Source organism: Papio anubis, chromosome 2 (genome assembly GCF_008728515.1).
Source record: "Papio anubis isolate 15944 chromosome 2, Panubis1.0, whole genome shotgun sequence".
In the NCBI taxonomy this organism is placed as follows: Eukaryota; Metazoa; Chordata; class Mammalia; order Primates; family Cercopithecidae; genus Papio; species Papio anubis.
In genome coordinates, this window is record NC_044977.1 from 110,231,889 (window position 1) to 110,248,667 (window position 16,779).

General features: G+C 38.3%; 1 pseudogene; it reads left to right on the forward strand.

Moving 5' to 3' along the window:
• Positions 1-101: 101 nt before the first annotated feature.
• Positions 102-8,397, forward strand: LOC101025929 (annotated as a pseudogene).
• The last annotated feature ends 8,382 nt before the right edge of the window (positions 8,398-16,779 follow it).

Consider the following 16,779-nt stretch of genomic DNA (forward strand, 5'->3'; position numbering starts at 1 on the left):
ACTAAATTCTGTATTTTTAGTAGAGATGGGGTTTCACCCTCTTGGCCAGGCTTGTCTTGAACTCCTGACCTCGTGATCCACACCCCCACCCCCACCACGGCCTCCCAAAATGCTGGGATTACAGGTGTGAGCCACAGTGCCGGGCCTAATGTGTGTTTTTAATAAAAAGAAAAGTTGAACCTAGAAGGGAATCCATCATAACATGCCTTAGTCATAGGAAAAGGTAAAAACATCCAGAAGATAAGAGGAAAAATTATATCACAAAGCAAGGAAAAAAAAAACCCAACACCCAATGCACACTGAATTTAGAACACTTCAACACTCTGTTGCATGCAAATACCTTACTCCTTATTCCACATTACTAAAAATACTTGTAGTTGCCCAACTGAGAAGGATTTGTTTAGCACAAATTTCTGGAGATGGTTAATTTCAATAACATTTAAAAATACACATTCTGAAATCTATACATTTATACATATTCATTTAAGATTACTCTTTTTCCTCTAGGAATGACTTACATTGTAAACTACATTTCTGAGTAGCTTGTGTTTCTGTATAATGAAGTACCACTGGAGAGAACAGTCACTTGTGGCAGGTAGCAAAGAAATTTCAATAAAGTAAACTCTTAGGATTATCAAAATTATACATTTGGGGCTGTTAGCGTGGCCTAGAAAAAGATGAGGACAGGCTCATCTCATTAAAAGAGAAGAAATAGTGGAATTAGCTTGAATCTAATTACAAGCCACACTATCTAATGTAAAAACATGACTGTTTTTTCACTCCCATTCATTTTGACTAGTAATTAGTTTTGGCCTCTAAAATGCCACCCTTTAATCATCGAAACACAGATGTGATTTGCCGTGCAATTTAATCTTGCTTTAATGAAGAACTAATGGACGCATCGCAAATTACTTTCCCTGTTGGAGAAAAATTCTATTTCCTGCTTTTCAAAAGATCAAGAGTATCTTGTGATAATAGCCCAAGCGGCCCTGGCAGCCTCACCGCACAGAGCAAACAAGCTCTTTTACTCAACTCCCAATTCAATGGAGAAAAAGAGGCTACAATTAGCAACAAAGCAGGGGAAACGCAGCATTACAGCCGAATCACTTTCTGTAGCTCAACCCCCAGTAACCACTGGCTTGTTAGAGCCAGGTCTAAAGTGTCAGGCAGGAACAATGCGCTGTGATAAATTACTCTCTTCAAACAGCTGCACTGCTAATTTTCAATTATACACACAAATGGCTCTCAGATTGGAAGAAAATGGAGTGCATGGGGAGAACAGTAGTAGATTTCTATGTTTGTTTGGTAGTGAGTGTGGAGGCGGGAGAATGACATCCTGAAAAGAAAGCCGTAGTGAGGAGTCAGTGTTTGAACTTCAGAAGATGAACCATCCCAAATCTTTCGGAGACCTGTGGTGTCCTCGCTTAGCGCTGGGTTCTACAAGGACTGAAATTACGAGTTACTTTCCTTCGTGGGTTTGTTTTTTTGGTTTGTTTGTTTTGACCTATCACCCACTTTATACTGAAAATTCCCGACTGACCTCACTGCTCTGTCTTGGTAAGCCCATTTGGATTCACGAAGGCTCCGTTCCCTTAGGTACCCTTGCCATCTGTGTAGCAAACCCCTACAACCCTTCCAGCTCCTTCCTTCCTTAGTTCCTCAGCAACCTGACTGTGCTTGAACCTTCTACTCTTTCACTCTCCTTCATACCATCAACTGCTAGTCCTCATCGCCAGAGTTCAATGCTTTCTGCGTAGACTCTGAAGAGACAGCTCCTCCAGCCAAATACAAAACATTCGCCCTTATAGACTGAGAGAAAAATTTTAGAAATCTCAGTTTTTTTCTGAACTAGATTTTCCCTAGAGATATTAAAATTTGGTCATCTTTTCTCTCAAATAAGAAAGGGTATTATGAAATATTCCTTAATGCAGAGATAAACAATAAATCAATATACATTATTATTCTTTTTTCCTTACCTATGTGTTATCTACGTATCCTAAGTGGCAGCTTATTTGGAGGTTGATTTTTAAATTAGAGTTTGGGGAGATGCATGCTGCTGGACCATCTCTGATTCTTTCAGAAAGGATTCATGGATGGACCCGTGCTAAAATCCACTCCACCCCAGACTGTTAGCACCTTTGTGGAACATATGTTTCCCCACTCCCTTATTTTTCAATTGTGGCTATTTCCCCCAAAACCAAAGGGAAGAGTTTGCTTTTTCATAAAAAGACACTTGCTAAAGATCTGAAGGGCGGCATGAATTGATTTTCTTGTAGAAAACACGAAGCCAATTCTTGTTGAATCTATTTCTGTCCTATTCCAAGCAGGAGATAACAGCCACAAGTGTGTGACACAGAATTGTTCCTTTAGCTCACTCGCTTGGAAATCAGTTTGTGACCAGAGTAGCTGCTCTTTTGTCTCTCAGCAGGGATGGTGTTGATGTTACTGCATTTTTCATCTTGAAGACGCCACAAATCTTTTGCCTCCATCAGCGTTTGTTCATTGTGTTCACTGACAAGGAGGCACTCATCTTTTGGGGAGCAGTCTTGGTAGACAGTCCCCCGCCTCCTTTTTTTTTTTTTTTTTTTTTTTAACCATGCTGATTCAAGCCAGGAGCCTTTTTTGACTTCAACAGCGGGGAAGAAGACAATAAGTGGGCCTCATCTGCTTAAGGGCCACACATTAAGTACGACACAATCATTTGGCCAGATGAGGATAATGGCCATTAAAATGTTCTGATTTCTAACCATTTTCTAGAAAAGTGAGTGTAATGTAAATTAATGTTCAAAAAAGGGGCTTCTAGAAGGGAATTTGTTTTAAAAAGAGCAATCATTTTAGAAGGATGGAGTGGGGAAACCTCTTTTAGAGCAGTTCTCACCGAGGAAAAACTGTGAGCATTATATATTTGAATCAGAAATACTACCATTTAGAAAAGACTATGTAGAAAATTTAAAATGCCAGTCCATTAAAAGTTACTTTTCTTCATGCAGGGGGGAAGGCTACTGGGAGGTGGGGGATGGTTGTGATACCGAGTGGAAATGCAGTACTTTTTTTTTTTTATGCTGAAGTGGGATTTTACTCCTTCTACTTTATAATCGTTACAGAAATTTAAACCTCAAACCATTTCAGCCCAAGCTTATGCTAAGCTTGTTAGTGGTTTCTGATGCTGTGGACGATAATGCTGCAGCATTACCATAAATCAGCAGAATTAACTATGATCTTCAGAAGCATGCTTGAAAGTGGGTGACAGAAGTCTGCAATTTGGTGCTCTGAATATTATGATAACATTCTATATTAAATGTTCATAATCTACTTAAAGCTGAGCTTCAAGTACATTTTGTATTTGTGCTTTGCCCAATATTATAAGCCAGTAACAATTATTACAACCCATGTGAGCTTTCATTATTTGCAAATACAAAATATAAAAATATATGTTCATGATGTTCATGCATGTACCAAGTGACCTTTTTATTAATTTTTTAAAAAGTGTCCATTTTTTATTGAAATATGGTTATTGCTTTGTCCACTTAAGAATTGGCCTTAAATTGTATTTTTATTACATTGTCATCCACAAAACAAATGATCGCAGATGATCTATAGATTCAAATGCAATTCCAATACTATATTGCAAACTTCTAAAATATGTATTATTTGCTCTGCCTTTTCCATCTGATGTCAGTTTTCATATAATCTTATGACTCAAAAGACAAGGATCTTTACTGGACATTAAGTCCCAGAAAGTAATACTCTACTTTTAAATACACAATAATTAAGGCACATAGCATGTTTTTTGCACCTCACTCCCCAAAAGACATATTCTCTGACTTGGTCCCAGAATAACCTAATTATGAGCAAATCAAGGTTTATTTTTTTTTATTGCCTTTGTTATTCTATGCTAACTTGCATATATACCAGAGCACATTGATGAATGCTTTAGAGGTACAAACAAAATATCTAGGCAAGTCATTCTTAGCAAATAGATAGGAAATGAATTTTTTTTTTACAATGTAGAAAAAAATACAATTGTTCACTGCTTGAACTGAAAGCATCAGTTGGCCGTTTAAGCTTACTCCTAAGTGGCACCTACAAAAAGGTTGCCTATCGCAAGCAATTGGCTAATTTAGCAGGTAAGCGAGTTAGACACACTGAAGACTTTTTAATATATAACTTATTGGACTAAAATGAAGATCAAATAAATGATGCAAAATGTAAATGCATCTTTATTTCCCGCTAATTTTGTGCAAATGTAAGGGGGAAGATAGAATTTTGATAGTACTTTTCATTCACAATGGTTATATAGAAAAGCTCATCTAAACCAGATCCTAAATGGGATTAAATATGATCTATTTTAAGTGGGTAATCTTATAAAAACCTCATAAATTTCTAGCACTCAAATGCTCTCAAAGAAGCTCTGCCTCTCAGAGCTTGACTAGGGGTGCAGAAGGAAGCTGAGTCCTTGAGATTCCTCAGTGTGCAGTGTTTTCTCAAGCTCACCCTCGCTTCCTTCAATAGCAATGAATGATTGCCAGCAGCCCTCCCTTTTAGTGTCCCTCTGTCCATATTTCACCTGTAAAAGGAACATGAAGAGAAAAGATCTATGAAAGCACTTTGAAAAAACTGCTATATGCATGCAAGATATACAACAGAAAAACCTATTAGCAATAATAATCACAATTTATTAGGTACCTCCTAAGTGATGCAATATGTAAATGATTTGTACATAATATTTTTAATCCATACAAATGATAAAGTAAGAAATGTAAACCTTAGGTAGATGAGGAAATCGAGTCTCTAGAGAAGTTAAATAACTTACCACTATTTAGGATTTGAATTCAATTGTCTGATTCTAAAGCCCATAATTTAAATCACTGGACTACTCTGGCTCTAATTACTTAAATATGTCTATTATATATCATTATTTTTAAATAATGCTCCAAATTATATGGCCAGTGTGTTATATTATCATGTATGAAAAATCAGGATTTTTAATCAGTTTTCTTCCTCTCCAAAGGAACAAGATTTGGGAAACATCTATCTCTTATCATATGATTGGGAAAAGGGGGAAAGATGTAGAGGACTGGAGTTCTCTGGATTACTCAATCAGGGATATAAATGACTTTACCATAATGGTGTAATGCTTGAATTTGCTACTTTAGGTAGCTTCAAAAAGAGTGGTGTGCTTTTTTTTTTTTTCTTTTTTCATTTTTGGCATGATATGCATTAGTGATGTTCTCATCAGAAGCAGCACAATTTAAAAAATGAATTTGGCAAAGCTCCAAAACTAAATGGGCATGTAGGATATATATGGGCACCTTGGCATTATTACTTAAAATAGCTAAGAAATTTTAGGAAGAGAACATGTTTGGAGATTTGCCTTACCAGGAGCGAAGAATATTATGAAGATGTGCTAGTGAAGATACGCTAAAATGCAAAGGGGTATTCATGCAGGAACAAACAAAACAATCGGTGGAGCAGCATACAAAGTCTACAACAAGTTCAGTGTACACATCAGAATGTAGTTATGATAAAAACACATTTTAAATCAGTGTAGTACTATTGATTGCCCATTTGGGGAAAAAAATGCAATTACATCTTTACTGTTTACAAAAAAGTACAGAAGGATTAATGATTTAATGTAACAAATAAACAAACAAAAAACCGTGCTAACAACACCAGAAAAATCATGAATAAAATACAAGATAATTTTTTGTGTGTGATCTATAACTAGGGAAGACATTTCTAAGCAAAACATAAAACTGCCAAGTCATAAATGAAAGAATTGACAAGTTTACATATAAATAAAAATCTTTTCTATAAAGATCCATTTCTAAAAAGTTAAAATACAAAACAGAGGCTGGAAGAACATATCTGCAATTCATACAATATTCAAAGGAGTAGTAGCCACAATATGTAAGTTCTCCCACAAATCCAACAATAAAAAGAAAAAAAATTTCAATAGAAAATTGAGCAAAGGATATGGAGAGGCAATTCATTCTTGGAAGGTGAAATCAAACTAGGCAGTAAACATAAATGCATAATCTCACTAGCACCCAGGGAAATGCACATAAGAGCAAGTTACCATTTTCTGTCCATCAAACTAGCAGAAATGTAAAAGCCTGCTCATGTCTAGTATCCATGAAGATGTGGAGAAAAGGTTACGCGTACATGGTGGTGAAATGTAGATTGATATGATACCCATCAAAAAAATGTTTCTAATACTAGTACTTATTTATTTATTTATTTAACTTTTTAACCTTTGTTTTAGGTTTGGGGGTACATGTGAAGGTTTGTTACATAGGTAAACACTTGTCATGGGGGTTTGTTTTACATGTTACTTAATCATTCTCCCCGCTCAGGTAGACTCCGGTGTCTGTGTTTTCCTTCTTTGTGCTCATAAGTTCTCATTTAACTTCCATTCATAAGTGAGAACATGCAGTACCCATCAAAGTTAAAAATGTACAAACTACCTGGCCCAGTAATTCATTTCTAAAAACAATTCTATAGAAATATTTTGCATGTGAACCCAAAGATAGAGTCACGCATCACTTAAGGATGCAGATACATTCTGAGAAATGCATTGCTAGGTGATTTGGCATCATGCAAACATCACAGAATACATGTACACAAACCCAGATATATAGCCTGCCACATATCTAGGCCATATGTGGTATATATGACTATTTCTCCTAGGCTACAAACTGGTACAGCGTATTACTGTACTGAGGATTGTAGGCATTTCTAACACAATGGTAAGTAATTGTGTATCTAAACATGGAAAAGGCATGGTAAACATAGAGTATTATACTCATAATTGCATATGTAGTCTGTTCACTGAAATGTTGTGCAGTGCATGACTGTATACGTATAATGGTGCTCATTATAACATTTCTTCTGATAACAGAATTGGAAACCTAAGAGTTCCTCAATATTAGGATGATAAATATGACACATCATACTATGCAGTCATTAATAAGAATGAGATAGATCTATAAATGGAAAGAGGGTCACTGATTAGTGAAAAACAGGCAAATATCAGAATAATACATGTAGTGTAATTCTATTTGTGAAAGCCTCTCTCTATATGTATATGTGTAGAATGTGGAAGAGCAAAATTGAGATTGGCAGGTTGCTGTGTGTGCGTGTATATGTGTGTGTGTGTGAGAGAGAGAGAGTTTTTACTTTTCTGTTTCTCCTAAATTAAGGTATAATTGACAAACTAAAATCTTATATATTTACAATGTACAACAACAGGCTTTGCTATATGTAGTATACACTGTGAAATAAAACTAAGTAACATGTTCATCACCTCACATACTTATTTTTTTGTAATGAGAACATTTAAAGTCTATTCTCTGAGAAATTTTCAAGTCTACATTATTATTAACTATAGTCACCATATTATATAATAGATCCTCAAAGCTTATCATCCTAACTGAAAATTGGTATCCTTTGACCAGCATGTACCCCTCTCCCTTCTCTCCTCCTTCCCTGCCCCTAGAAACCACCATTCTACTCTCTGCTTCTATGCATTCAATGAAGTTTTTACTCTTTATACTTTTGTATTGTTTATTTTATTTTTTTTAAACAGTAGTCTTGTTTTTTCTTTTGCAGTGAAAATAACAGTGACAAGAAGCTCAGTGCCTGATTCACATAAGCAAGGCATGCTGCAGGGAAGACGGAGTTCTTATTAATCCTTTCATGTGCTTACATATGAGTTATAGTTGCTAATCCTTTCTCACAGTTTAGCACCTAGTTAAAAGAAAGGGCTTCGGGCTCTTCCTCTTTCCCTAAGCGGCCTGAGGTAATCTGTGAAAATGGTTCGCCGCTATTCACTTGACCCGGACAACCCCACGAAATCATGCAAATCAAGAGGTTCCAATCTTCGTGTTCACTTTAAGAACACTCAGAAAACTGCCCAGGCCATCAAGGGTATGCATATTCGAAAAGCCACGAAGTATCTGAAAGATGTCACTTTACAGAAAAAGTGTGTACCATTCCGACGTTACAATGGTGGAGTTGGCAGGTGTGCCCAGGCCAAGCAGTGGGGCTGGACACGACGTCGGTGGCCCAAAAAGAGTGCTGAATTTTTGCTACACATACTTAAAAATGCAGAGAGTAATGCTGAACTGAAGGGTTTAGATGTAGATTCTCTGGTCATCGAGCATATCCAAGTGAACAAAGCACCTAAGATGCGCCGACGGACCTACAGAGGTCATGGTGGGATTAACCCATACCTGAGCTCTCCCTGCCACACTGAGATGATCCTTACTGAAAAGGAACAGATTGTTCCAAAACCAGAAGAGGAGGTTGCCCAGAAGAAAAAGATATCCCGGAAGAAACTGAAGAAACAAAAACTTATGGCACGGGAGTAAATTCAGCATTAAAATAAATGTAATTTTTAAAGGAGGAAAAAAAAAAAAAAAGAAAAGAAAGGGCTTCGGAATCAGGTAAGTGTAGATTAAAGGTCTAACAGTAAATTGCTGAACCTTTGGAAGCCTCGGTTTTTCCATCTGGAAAATGGATTTTTATCTTACAGGACTGTTGCGATGATTGATGAGCTAACATTCCTAAATTAGGGAGTTTGAAGTCTGGCCCAGGGTAAGAAGTGGATGAATGGTGGCTTTTATTTTGTAGCTTTACAAGAACTCTGCAGCACAGTAAGACATATTTTAGCACTAACTTTTTTTACAGATGGAGAAGTTCAGGCTCAGAGAGGTTAAATGGCTTCTATGAGATCAGACAGGAATTGGACTAGAGTTTGGATCTAATCACCATTATTCTGACTTCTGGTTCTTTTTCTTAGAAGCCGAATAAATTGAAGGTCACATAACTTTTTCATCAAACATTGCCAGTTTTTATCTACATTTTGGAGACTATATACTTTCACCTGTGAAATGAAAAAAACAAAACAAAACAAAAAAACCCCACCTAATTTGCGGTGGAAATTGGCCTTGAGGGAACAAATACAACAATAAAACCTCCACTAGCTCTACATAGCTTCCTATCAAGTGCCTGGCCTCTAATGTAGAAATATCTGTCATTACCAGGACCCTAAGGCAATGAAAAAGACAGATTCCTACTCCATTCTGATTCAAAAGATCTCTCTCCTCCTAACCTCCCTTCTCACCCCAAGAAGCCTGTCCCATTCTGGAATCTTAGCTTTTCCTTTCAGTTAACAGAATCCTCTGGCCTCCCACTTGTTCCTCTGTCACCATGGTACAGCGCCTTTTCCTCAGCACCTCTCTCATAGCTTTTCTGTCCTCATTCACCCTTGTTGCTTTTCCCATATTTAGGACTCTCCTAATAACTCAGCCCCAAGGACAGATAATTTGTGGCAATTTATAAAAAAAGAACAGGTAGAGCTTTTAGATACTGCTAGAGATATGCAAAAAAATATTAAAATATGCCAGGCATTATGGTGCATGCCTGTAGTCCTAGCTACTCGGGAGTCTGAAGAGGGAGGATTTCTTGAGCCCAGGAGTTCTGAGCTGCAGTGTGCTATGCTCATCCTGTGCTATGCACTAAGTTAGGCATCAATATGGTGACCTTCCTGGAGACGGGACCATCAGGTTGCCTAAGGAGGGATGAAATGGCTCAGGTCAGAAGGAGAGTAGGTAAAAACTTTCATACTGATCAGTAGTGGGATTGCACCTGTGAATAACCACTGTACTTTGGGAAACATAGCAAGACCCCATCCCTAGAAAATAAATAAATATTAAGATATAAAACTTAAGAAATCAGTGCTCAGACTGGAGGTTGGTGGATAGCTTAGAGTTTGACCAGGCAGGGCAGAGAGGACCTGGAAAGCGTATATGCCTTTGGAATGATTCAGGCACTCAGAAGAAGTCTACCTAGATGGGCCACAATGTTCAGAGAGAATGGAGACATAAACAGGTAATAGTTTGATCAGACAGCAACATTAGGTGATACAGCAGGAGGTAGGTTCTCAAAGACAAACAGAGGTTTTCAGACTAGGAATTACGTGGAGATTCAGGTGGAAGCATGAGGCAAAAGAGGAAGCAGGTGGCTGGCCCTGATCTCTAGGCTGACTGACATTCAGGAACAAGCCTCCAGGGCCTCAGATAATTGGGGCGAACCAAGCAGGGTGTGGAGTCAAGAGTACAGTACAACACATGGAGTCAGGACCAGCTCAGGGGTTCTAAGTAGAGGCCTGGTCATAGAAACAAGATAGAAGGGCAGTTGCTAGAAAGTGAGTCCAAGGTCAGAGCATTAAGTACTTAAGATAATGAACTATGACTTTAAAATTGCTCTTACCTAGACCAACCTTAGAATGAGTTCTAAAACAGGCTGAGCGCTGATTTTTGCCAGGAAGCATTTAAGGAATCCTGTTTCTGTAGTTGATAGCCAGGTGGGGTATTATACTGAGTGATAAGATCATATAGAAAACATTTTTTAAAGTAATTGAAAGACATCTAACTTATTAAAAATGTTTGCTGTTTTTTCTCCCAAATTTGTTTATTAGAATTTTTATTGGTGAAATTTAATTTTACATTGAGAACATTTAGAGAAGCAGTAACATTCCTTCTGTTTTTTGGTTTGCTTTGTTTTTCAGTAATTATTTTCCAACTATCCCTTTACTATGAAACTATCCTTTCTGTTAAGATCATTTGCTTAGAAGTTATGCTTATGCAGATAGAGGGGAAAATTGCACATTGGTTAATAATAGTTACAAATTATCATTAGCACTATGCAGTTTTAATGAATCATTATCTATTTTAAGTTAATATTTCTGCGATGTGGATCTGACAATCCTATTTTTATAAAATAATCTGACTAATCAGGATGTTCTAATCAGGGCAGAAAATAAAATGCAGAAACTTGGGGTCTTCAGACCTTCCCTTGGCCATGGGACTAAAACTGTGTCTCTAATAAAAGCATTTTGAAAGACCCAGACATGGTATGAGGTTTCTTTTGGCTGGCCACCAAAAGACCTCAAGGACTTGCTTCCCTTATGGAGACAGTTTTCTTCAAGACTGTGGTCCAGCGAGCCAACAGGGCAACACACATGTTTTACAAGGGATTTTGATTTCCATTAAGTCTCCTGCACACTTTTGAGCAAAGGACGGGAGAGGGTATTTTCCATGAGGAGATCCGTTGAGTTTTTGTGCCAACTGAAGACTATGAATTAATACTTTTCTGATATTCCTAAAATTAAAACCCCATGAACTAACCATTTTAGGGTATTAAGCTTTGCTTCAAAATGCATTCTCCACAGATGAATCAAAGGGCCTAATGCATTTACCATTTGGGAATAATAAGGTGTGAAATGGGGTCTAGGACTTATATATTTACATAAGAAGAAAGAGCTGGAAAACTTAAGGAAAAACAACAACAGAGGAAGGTGCTACTGTGAGACTTGCTCTGAAAACACAGACATGCCAACTGCTCCTCTTCAAACCACGGCCCAGTCTATGGCAATTGACAAGCACATTTGAAAACCTCAATCCTTTTTTCCCTTGGGTTTCCTAGAACTTCTAGATTTTGACATTCTCCTTGTCTTTGCTGTGTACCCCTGGGAGAAACAAAGAGTGAGAAGAAACAAGGGAAAGGAGAAACATTTGTGTATTCCAAGTTTTCGGTGTTGATCAGGTATGACCATTGCTATAAGGAAATAGGCATTGAGGATTACTATAACATGAGGGAGCGGGGAAAGGGTTGAAAAACTAACTGTTGGGTACTATGATAACTACCTGCACATGGGATCATTTGTACCCCAGACCTTAGCATCAAGCGATATACCCACATAACAAACCTGCACATGTACTCCCTGAATCTAAAATAAAACTTGAATTTAAAAAATAAATAAAATGGAAAAGAAAAAGTCAGTATATAGAAACTTTAGAAATAGCAGTCATCTAGTTTTAACTTAAAATTGAGCAATTTAGGTTTTGCCCTGTTTCACACGTTTGTGTGAAGAGACCACCAAACAGGCTTTGTGTGAGCAACATGGCTGTTTATTTCACCTGGGTGCAGGCAGGCTGAGTCTGAAAAGAGAGTCAGCAAGGGGTGGTGGATTATCATTAGTTGTTATAGGTTTTGGGATAGGCGGTGGAGTTAGGAGCAATGTTTTGCAGGCAGGGGGTGGGTCTCACAAAGTACATTCTCAAGGGTGGGGAGAATTACAAATAATCTTCTTAAGGGTGGGGGAGATTACAAAGTACATTGATCAGTTAGGGTGGGGCAGAAACAAATTACAATGGTGGAATGTCACCAGTTAAGGCTATTTTCACTTCTTTTGTGGATCTTCAGTTGCTTCAGGCCATCTGGATGTATACGTGCAGGTCACAGGGGATATGATGGCTTAGCTTGGGCTCAGAGGCCTGACATGCCCTATGTGAGAAAAAGTTGCCTAAGTCATGTATAAATGTGCGCAGTTTGTTGCAGTTTCCTGTACCACCTGTGGCCCTCATGTCATTTCACTGAAGAATCATGGAATCACACAGCTTTGTAGCTGTGAGTTGAACATCTTAAGATAACTAGGATTTAATATTTTTACACAAAAACATCATTATTGATAGAATCACTTTTATTTGACTTACATCAAAACAAAGTCAGGACTGGAGTCATGCTGTCTGCAGTCCTTGAGTGAACAGAGGCTGTGTCAGCATAGGGTCAGCTGCATATGATGGCACACCCAAAGTTATAAAGACATAAACAAGATTAAAAGTTTATTTGTTTTTCAAGTAAAATTATTCTGGAGATAATGAGTCCAGGGTTGACCTGGTGGCTCTATGGTCATTGGGGATCCCAACTCCTTTGTTCTTGCTTCTTTGCCATTTTAAGCTTACCTCATTTCTGAAAATGGCAGTTCTAGCACCAGTCATGTTTGCATTCCAACCAGCGGGAATAAAGAGAAGATGTGTAAGATGGAAGGCAAAAGAGATTCCCAGAAGCTGCTGCAGATCTCTTCCAGCTGCATTTCGAAAGCCATTACTTAAGTGTATGTTGTTGCCTAGCTGCAAGAAAGGCTGGGATTGTATTCTGTATTCTGGGCAGTAATGTGTCCAGCTGAGCACTGGAGTTTTATTAATAAGGAGGAAGGTGAGAATGAATGTCAGAGTAGATAGTTATCAGTCTCTGTCTACATGTCAACTATTCTAATATCCATTCTTTACCTTGGTTACTTATTTCTTCACTTTGAACCTTACTGATTTTCTCCTAAATGCAAGTACAGAGCCCTGATATATCAGTTACATTATGTGAAGTCTATAACAATAATAATTAATTGGAAACACAAGAGATAAAAACAGAGATGGTTTCTAACTAAGAAATGAAAAACAAAAGGGAAAAGGGCCTTTCCATTTTCTCTCTCCCTCTTCTTCACTTTCTAATTCCCCACCACACACACACTTTTATATACATTCTGGCTGTTTTTCACTATTTCTTGGCTAGGGCATCTCACTGTACAGCAGAAAATATTTCACACAATCCAGAGAAGAAAAGAAAGACAGTTACTTGGCTTTTTTGCTCTTTATGAGAGGCCATTTTACAGAAAGGACAGCTAGTTTGTTTAGGGAATTAGTGAAGAGGAAGATAGTAGCATATAAAAGGCATCAGCTGAAAGGAAGAAGCAAAATCTTTTTATCACTCTTTTTTTTTTTGAGGCGGAGTCTTCACTCTGTCGCCCAGGCTGGAGTGCAGTGGCACGATCTCGGCTCACTGCAAGCTCCGCCTCCCGGGTCCGCGCCATTCTCCTGCCTCAGCCTCCCAAGTAGCTGGGACTACAGGCGCCTGCCACCGCGCCCGGCTAATTTTTTGTGTTTTAGTAGAGACGGGGTTTCACCGTGTTAGCCAGGATGGTCTCGATCTCCTGACCTCGTGATCCGCCCGCCTCGGCCTCCCAAAGTGCAGGGATTACAGGCGTGAGCCACCGCGCCCGGCCTTTTTATCACTCTTAAATGAGGAAAGTGAAAAGCCTTCTGAGCTTTTTTGATTAATTTCAAACCCTGCCTTTCATTGGATATTTTTTGCCCTCAATTTTTGGCCATCTGAGACATAAGTTATTTTACTGAGATAACTTCTAGAAGTGGTGGGTTTCACCTGTAACACCAACAAAAACAATGCATCAGAAGATTCATTTGTTGTCTAATTCATTTTCAGGATATACTGAGTTGCCTTACTCAAGGGACTTATCTGGTAACATTTGAGGACAATGTAGGATGGAGACTTTATTGTGTTGGACTTGACAGTAGGGTAATATGAGTGAAGTACAACATTATAATATATTAACTTATTAATTAGTTGGATGATGCTAGTACAACGTGGTAGAAAATAACATACACCAAGAACTGTGGTTCTTTGAGTATGTAATAATCCATTGAGGAGCTTGTTAAACACATCTGTTCCTAATCCAATCTCTAAAACTCTGATTTAGTACACCTAGGATAGATCCTAGGAATCTAAATTTCTAACAAGCATCCTAGGACGAGGCTTTGAGAGATACTGACCTAGAAATTCAGGTAGCATGAAGACCTTGATATGAGACTTAATGCTACAAGGGCTGGATTTGAGCTGTCTTCACCACTTACTAACTGTGTGATCTTGGACAAGCTATGTAACCTCTGAGCTCACTTTCTTTATTTTTAAAATGAGTGAAAATATAACTAGGATTGTTTTTCAGATTAACTGAAAGAACATATGTGAACACATATAGCACATTGCTTAACACTTGATAAACATGTAAAAAATTCCTCCATCATGTTAGGATCTGAAGTGCTCTAGAGACTATTTATCCAAAAGTTCTGTGGCAAATAGGCACCTGAAATTTCTACTAAAGCAGCAGGCCTTTTGGTTAAACTATTGTCTTCAGAAAACACCTATTGCTCACTGTTCAGTTCTCACCTATGAGTGAGAACATGCGGTGTTTGGTTTTCTGTTCTTGTGATAGTTTGCTAAGAATGATGGTTTCCAGCTGCATCCATGTCCCAACAAAGGACACGAACTCATCCTTTTTTATGGCTGCATAGTATTCCATGGTGTATATGTGCCACATTTTCTTAATCCAATCTGTCACTGATGGACATTTGGGTTGATTCCAAGTCTTTGATATTTTGAATAGTGCCACAATAAACATACGTGTGCATGTGTCTTTATAGCAGCATGATTTATAATCCTTTGGGTATATACCCAGTAATGGGATGGCTGGGTCATATGGTACATCTAGTTCTAGATCCTTGAGGAATCGCCATACTGTTTTCCATAATGGTTGAACTAGTTTACAATCCCACCAACAGTGTAAAAGTGTTCCTATTTCTCCACATCCTCTCCAGCACCTGTTGTTTCCTGACTTTTTAATGATCGCTATTCTAACTGGTCTGAGATGGTATCTCATTGTGGTTTTGATTTGCATTTCTCTGATGGCCAGTGATGATGAGCATTTTTTCATGTGTCTGTTGGCGGTAGGGAACATCACACACCGGGGCCTATCATGGGGAGGGGGGAGGGGGGAGGGATTGCATTGGGAGTTATACCTGATGTAAATGACAAGTTGATGGGTGCTGACGAGTTGTTGGGTGCAGCACACCAACATGGCACAAGTATACATATGTTACAAACCTGCACGTTATGCACATGTACCCTAGAACTTAAAGTATAATAATAATAATAATAAAAAAAAGAAATGCTCAAGTAACTAAATGTCAGGCTTTTTAAATAAAGTACAGTAATGAAAAAAAAAAAGAAAACACCTATTGCTACTCAGATAAGCCACTTTGAATTGCTAATCCTTACCTAGTGCTTTCTGTGTTGTGTTCTGTGGAATGGGGTCCTGTACCACCTTAAGAGGTGATAGTTTACAAAAAGGGTTCATGGTCAAATATTAAACAAAATCAACAAAGTTCCCTTAGTGTAAGACTTCTCTGAGCCTTTAATATGTTAATGCACATTTGAGTCTATAAGAGGGAGGTTTTGTGTAAACCCTTTCCAATTATTTTGTTTGTTTTTTTGAGACAGTCTTGCTCTGTCACCCAGGCTGGAGTGCAGTGATGTGATCTCAGCTCACTGCAGCCTCCAGCTCTGGGCTCAAGCGGTTCTCCTGCCTCAGCCTCCCAATTAGCTGGGGTTATAGGCATGTGCCACCACGCCCAGCTAATTTTTGTATTTTTAGTAGAGACAGGATTTTGCCATGTTGTCCAGGCTGGTCTCAAACTCATGGCCTCAAGTGATTCACTGCCTTGACTTTCCAAAGTGCTGGGACTATAGGTGTGATCCAGTGTACCAGCCACATTTTCCAAATTTAATTGAGAAATATATTTTCATGTATCATCTCAGGAGGTTTCGGTCTACAGAACACACTGGGAACACAATTACCTATTTCTACATGTGAAAGTTTTAGATTTGCCAGCAGACAGCAGTAAGCTAATACAGAGAATAGAATGTGGGTTTGTGGGGAAGGAATAGAAAACTTTGTGGGACATTGGATTCAGCCTAGGGAGGAAAGTCCAGGTGAGAAACTCACATCTGCCAAGGATGTCAGAAGGGTGCCAGGGATCCTGGAGGCTGAAGCCCTAAAATGGAGTAAGGAAGACTTGAAAGTCGAAATGCTTTAGTTATAATTTAATATAGTAGTGCTTGTCTGGGAAAACAAGTTCTATGCTTCCTTTCTCTATTCTTACATTTACCTTCACAGCTTCTGACCTGCCTAATTGAGATTACCTAGGTACTTACAAGGAAAGTTCATTCTTCCCACCCCTTTCCCCTGAAAAAGAAATTTAAATTGAGTGTTTAATGTATGTCAAGCATTGGGCTTGGAGCTAAGAA